The sequence below is a fragment of the Artemia sp. Qi Xiang Cuo genome, chromosome 14 (assembly GCF_049724085.1).
Source record: "Artemia sp. Qi Xiang Cuo chromosome 14, ASM4972408v1, whole genome shotgun sequence".
Classification (NCBI taxonomy): Eukaryota; Metazoa; Arthropoda; class Branchiopoda; order Anostraca; family Artemiidae; genus Artemia; species Artemia sp. Qi Xiang Cuo.
Genome location: NC_142807.1, coordinates 31,443,453 through 31,449,452, shown reverse-complemented (window position 1 = coordinate 31,449,452; position 6,000 = coordinate 31,443,453). Strand labels below are relative to the sequence as shown.

The 6,000-nt window shown below is 32.7% G+C and overlaps 1 protein-coding gene, 2 non-coding genes and 1 pseudogene across 3 annotated transcripts in view; 3 read left to right on the top strand and 1 right to left on the bottom strand.

Moving 5' to 3' along the window:
• Positions 1 to 6,000, bottom strand: part of LOC148944366 (uncharacterized) — a 469,003-nt gene that overhangs the window by 440,070 nt on the left and 22,933 nt on the right. The window lies entirely within an intron of this gene.
• Positions 2,886 to 3,077, top strand: LOC148944370 (U2 spliceosomal RNA). The gene has a single exon (XR_016142902.1). It is a non-coding gene; the product is annotated as a U2 spliceosomal RNA (small nuclear RNA).
• Positions 3,782 to 3,943, top strand: LOC148944369 (U1 spliceosomal RNA). Its single transcript, XR_016142906.1, has one exon. It is a non-coding gene; the product is annotated as a U1 spliceosomal RNA (small nuclear RNA).
• Positions 4,693 to 4,808, top strand: LOC148944368 (U5 spliceosomal RNA; annotated as a pseudogene).

Sequence of the window (6,000 nt, the reverse complement as noted above, 5' to 3'; positions counted from 1 at the left end):
GCATACAAAAAGCTTGCGTAAAGCCAAAACCCCAACTGCCTTCTCTCGTCAGACTCACCCTATATCAAAAGATATTTTCCCCCTATTTGTCAAACAAACGTAGCTAATTCAACCCTTCCAAGAAAAGGGTTTCTCTTGCAAAAGAAGGAAATTGCATACAAGGAAGGATTACAAAGATCAGTGTATTGGGTTCAATACCCCGAAAAGGGCATTGGCTTAAGCCGGATTCATAGCAACTTGATATTAATGTTAAAATTATAAGGACATTTCTTACACTTTATGTTTTTGAGCAAATTTAATAACATCACAACATAACTTGCATCATTGTCTAGTAGGATATATCAGCGTAAATGGCTTTTACGTTGGAAATTGAACTAAATCAAAATTCACTATTTGCATCCAAGTTTGGCACAAGTGTGTCTATGTGGTATTTATGGAAAAGTTAAGTTGAAAATGTCAGTGTATCTGGAGTATAATATTTGCGTACTACTTTTCTATTGTCAAGGTTGTAACATGATAGGAGCTTGAATCTCTTCAACCCTATAGAAACCAAAAGATTATTCAAATTTTCAAACTCCTTATATTTGAATATTTCTCCCCTACCCAGCACTCGATAGCATTATATTACAACTGTTATTAAAAAATTGTGTACTCTTGCAGTACGTGGTCCTGTATAAAAATTAAATTTTTTATTATTAAAATTAACAAAATACCAATATGTTTATTTTTAAAGATTTAGGACAAAAATGGGTGCTTGAGAGGGGACCATGATTTGGGGGGTTTTGGTGTGGGTGGGAGTGTAAAGCGGATCCTATCCTCATTACGTCCACTCCATGCTGTCGCTTCCCCCCCCCCCTAAACCCCCCAAAAACACAGTCTCCTCTACTAAGAGGACTGAAAACCACGCTATCATTGCATAGTCTATATCTTTAAAAATTTCGAAAACGTGTTTTATACTTGACTACTATAGCTTAGTTTAGCCGTGAGGAATTAATCCTTAAAGATAACCAAAAAATTTTTAATAATTTTTCAAACATAGTAAAATAAAGAAAAAATGTTAATTCTAATAGATTGAAAATGACAATATCTCAAATATTCTTTTCTTAAACACTGACAAGGAATATGTTAAATAAAAACTGTAAGAAATTGTTATTTTATAAATTACAGAATTACAGTTTAAATATATGAAATTCTTTGTCAAGTGATGTAAATAAGTGGGAATTTTGTACGATCATTTCTTAACACATTCACCACGTTATAGAGGTACAGTGTAATATCTTTCCCTTGTTACGTTTCAAATATATTTGTGAAAATACTTTTATATTTGGATTGTCACAAATCAGTGATTGTATTCAACAAATTTAGTAGGATAGTGTTACACCGTGACGAACAGTAAGAAAAACTAATCACCTAAATGGTGCAAATCATTTTTTGAATAAAACATTGAAATCAAACTTTTTATTTTAGATTAATAATTAGCATATAATCAAAAATCTTACTAAACGCCCCCGTGTGCATCTTGGTATGCTCACAGTTTACACAAAGGCCGGCTAAATGGTATCGAGGCTTGAATATTTTTTTTTTTTTTTTTTTTTTTTTTTTTTTTACAACAAAGATAAAATCCTTGAAAATAAAATTTGTTGCTGATGTTACAAATCGATGCAATCTTATGTTTTTTGAAGATATTTTTTCTACGTCAAGATGTTCGTGGCTTTGCCAAAATATAACGTTAAACAAAATTTTAATATAAAAATTTTAAATTAAAATTAGAAGTTAATATCGAACATCAGGGTATTTTTTTGGGGGGAGGGGGGAGTTGAAACTACACAAGATACACTTTATGCTTTCAGTTTTGAACAAAGGGCGATACCTCAAGAACGGCTAAGGGTACTACGTTGAAATTGTCACATGTTCAATGGGAAATTGAACTAAATCAAAATACACTATATTCAAATTGTTTAATTTTCTTGTGTGTGTGGGGGGGGGGGGTCCTACAGGATATGTACACTTTTACCCTGATAGATAAAAGATAGTTTCTTTGTTTTTTATTTAAAAAAGAGATTGTTTTATGTAATTGATAGTTTTATGATATTTATAAATTTTTGATATAATGAGTCATTAAAACAAAACATATTTTTTTATTTTCAAGTTTTTCTAAAATTTTAAAAAATTCCTTTTAAATATTAATTTTATTACTTATTATTTTAAAATCCTTTTAAAAAAAAAAAAAAAAAACTCATATGAATTTACTATTATTTATTTTCTAAAAGCTAAATTTGCTCTCTCTCAGGCGATTAGGACATTTTTATAATAAAGAAAGCATGTTTTTACTATCTAAAAAAAATCTAGAACCTTGATTTGTTAATGTGAAAATGTTTCACAACATTTGAATTTATCAGATCATACTTAATTGGCTTTTGAGCTGCCTTGATCAGGAAGGAGGTGCTCCAGGGGCACAATTTGATATGGGGCAGGGGGACTGCCCCCTCCAGACCAAAGCTTGATCCCCTCTCAGACCTCAGTTTCCCCCCTCAGCTGAAATTTAGTTTCTGCAAAAGATCATGTCAAACCTAAAATAAGCCTTCAAAATTAACGGCTACAGATGCACATATCAGTATAGTTTTTTTTGTAGCATAAATCTTCGTCTGATTTCGTCATATTGACTGACATTTTTTTTATATCAGTTAGTGTAAAATTTTCATTTGACAATTAAAATTTTTATATAAAATTCTATACTATTGGAAATTTTTCATCTTTTTTATAAAAATATAAAGACATAGTGATAAGTTCATTGAATGTTATTTTATCATTTAACCAAAAATTTAAAATGTGACATAGTTTTTTATTCTTATTCTGATAAATTCTTTGACAAACAATATTCAATTATAGCTTCTCAGCCTTTTGGCTAGGGTCAAAGTGTTGTATCTCATCTAATCAACTGACTGTTTGATAAGGCCCGTGGCCTTTGCCCAGACCTACAAACTGACTATTGAACACAAAAGAGATGTTGGTGGTTGCTCCGCTTCCTTCACACGCTGATCCGGTCTTACAAGATCTTTGATATTAGCGCTCTAGTTGCATGATGACCTTCCAGCTTACGACCCTAAAACACTGATGTAGTAGGCGCGTCTTAGACGGTATGAAAACATTACGGTCTTTACATCGCCTTTTAATATATTTAATTTTTATATATATTTTTTTTTTGATCCAAAAAAATTTTTATAATTTAAAAAATTTAATGTTTAAAAATAAAAATACAAAACGAAATAATTAATTTAATGACAACAACTTTGACTGAAGTCCCCATTCATCTTGTTCGAAAATGGTACGCAACTATTATATTCTGACCTTTAAATTGAACCAATATTCGAACAGACTTGCTGACTGTATTTTGTTTGGCCTCGGAGGGATTGGTTATGGGGGGAATTGTTTGTAGTAGTAGTAATTAATAACTCCCCCTGTGTTTGTTAACGAGACGAAGTGCCACTGGGTTCTCAGAAATAAAATTTTAGAATTTATATTAATATTTATAACATAGTGAGAAACCCCTGATTTAATTTTCTCAAACGTGTAAACTTGCAATCAAAGGATCAAGATGTGAGCATATTAAATTTGAATGTGGCCCTTCTCTTTACAAAAATAATTCATAAAATTGATTTTATGATGCGAAAAGCCTTTGCAAACATGAATTTAGCTAATAAATGAAATCCTCTGAGTTGTAATCAAAGGTACGGGAGTGATGCCGAAAAATCTTATTTAATTGTTAGATATGTCATGACGTATACTGGCCTGGCTGGGGAGTTGCCTCGCTCAGGAAGGAGTAGATCCAAGGGTGAAGTCTTTCCATCGCACTTAGGACTGAATGACTCCTGTGATTACCACAATGAGGGTAACTCAACGGCGTAACAGATAGCTGTGGTGAACTGCGTTCACGCAGACCTATGTCCACACTCTGTTCAATTCTGTCCCATGGGCATCTAATGTATATGACGTATTTACCGGTTGTAAGGATGAGCACACAATTTGATATTGTTAAGGCCGTAATGGGACATGTGAAATTGATCATTGGGCCCTTTTGAAAAAATGAATTTCTTGATAAACTTACATGTTTGAAATATTACGGAAGAATTGTGCCAAAAATATGAGAGAGTTGGGCGTATACTCTATAGATTCTTAATGCATTTGATTTCGAAAATAATAATTATTTATTAAATACTTATTAATAAATTACATATTGATATATTAAAAGTCATTAATAATTTATGTTTAAAACCAGTATTTAATTAAAAATTTTAAAGTCCCGGTTTCCCCCCCCCACATTTCAGACATGCCCGTTGGGCGTGCCCCTATCCCAAAAAAAATCAAGTAAATCCTGCCCCGCGGAGTGGACTATGTTAAGAGGGGGGGACGTTGGCGACAGCCTTTGATCGACCACTCAGTTACATTAAAATTATTTTTGAGCCTGATTACTTAATATTCATGTTATTTTCTTGGTATGTTGTTTTTGTAGCATTCCATTAAAGTTGCCCATGCAGTGCTGCTCATTTAATATGTTTTCTCGTCATATGTTTTCTAGGCCCATATTGACTTGTTTTAATATTGGATTCCTTATTAATTTCGAACCGTGTTAAAAACAAACGATAAGGATTTACCAGAATTTACTTATGTATACTCAAGTCATCTCTAGTTATTTTCCTATGGCTTCTGTTACTACTGTGTAAACCTTTTGCCTTTTACTAAAGATTACCGTAGGTATGGGCACTCTATGAGTATTAACGAATTTTGAATGCAGAAATGAAGGCTATCCTATTGTTTTGATGCATGTTCTTATGTTCAAGATCACTTATCTGATAATCCGGATAACTGATCTACTGACGAAACTGAAATGACGTGAGAAGTCAATAAGAATACTACTTGAGGAAACGGTATTGATTAGTGGTCAGTCAAGTAACCCTGGAGGCGTGAGGATAATTGAATTCATATTTGAATTAAAAGTCAATCTTTTCAAAAAAGAAATTGTGAAATTATGGGAATATAGCAAGAAAGGGACAGTAATTGTGAACCGTGGCGCACCTTCCAGGGGTTTCTAAATAAACTCTTTTAATAGTGAAGTAGACATGATGAGTTTTGTTATTCGCCTAGATGCATGCATCTTTTTTGTGTTCTGTATCTTTTGTCATCTTTTACAGATTAAACCTAGGGACACTAATTTTAAGCGGGTGAGGAATGCTCCAAGGTACTATTGGCTCGGTCCAATAGCGAACCAAGTCCTTTGCTCTCTTGAGTCCCCATTCTGTTAAAACCCTTAGTCCTCCTTTGTCCAGCAAAATTATTTCCATTCATTTTTATTATGTTTTTATAAAATGAAATGGGATACATTAATTGAAATAAATTTTTATTTATATATTTGATTTTATAAAAATATGGTGGCGATTTAGGGGCAATTGAGGGATGGTGGGGGGTAAAGCACATCATACATTACATACCTACCCGCCCTTCTGGAAAGGGCTCCGTAATCACCACACCAAAAAACAATATTTTAATTAGTTAAACTTAAGGCTTTGTCATCAAAGTATCTAGCAAATAACACGGTGTCTGCTAATGAAATATCAGTTTGACATGTTTTGTGGCTGGTTTATTTGATTTTTTATATAACAATGCCCGTATAACGCACCAGTACCCTGTAATTCATTTAGTCTAAAAGTTAAAGAGCAAAGCATGGCTCAAGAAATCTTAACAAAACTGGCACAAGTCCATACATGATATTAATCCATAAGACATTGATCTTTTTCAATTTAAAAATCAAAATAGACGCCCATCTTTGAATGCTGGCTATCTCGTACTTATGTTTTTTTAATAAGTCTTTCAAGCTTAAGTCAATCGTTTCGGACCTATCTCTCGTATATTAGTAACTTTCTAAGTTTCAATGCTTAGGGTTGTTTATTAGGCTTATACTAAAATTCCGCTATAAAAATTGAATTATGCTTGATGGCCATCTGT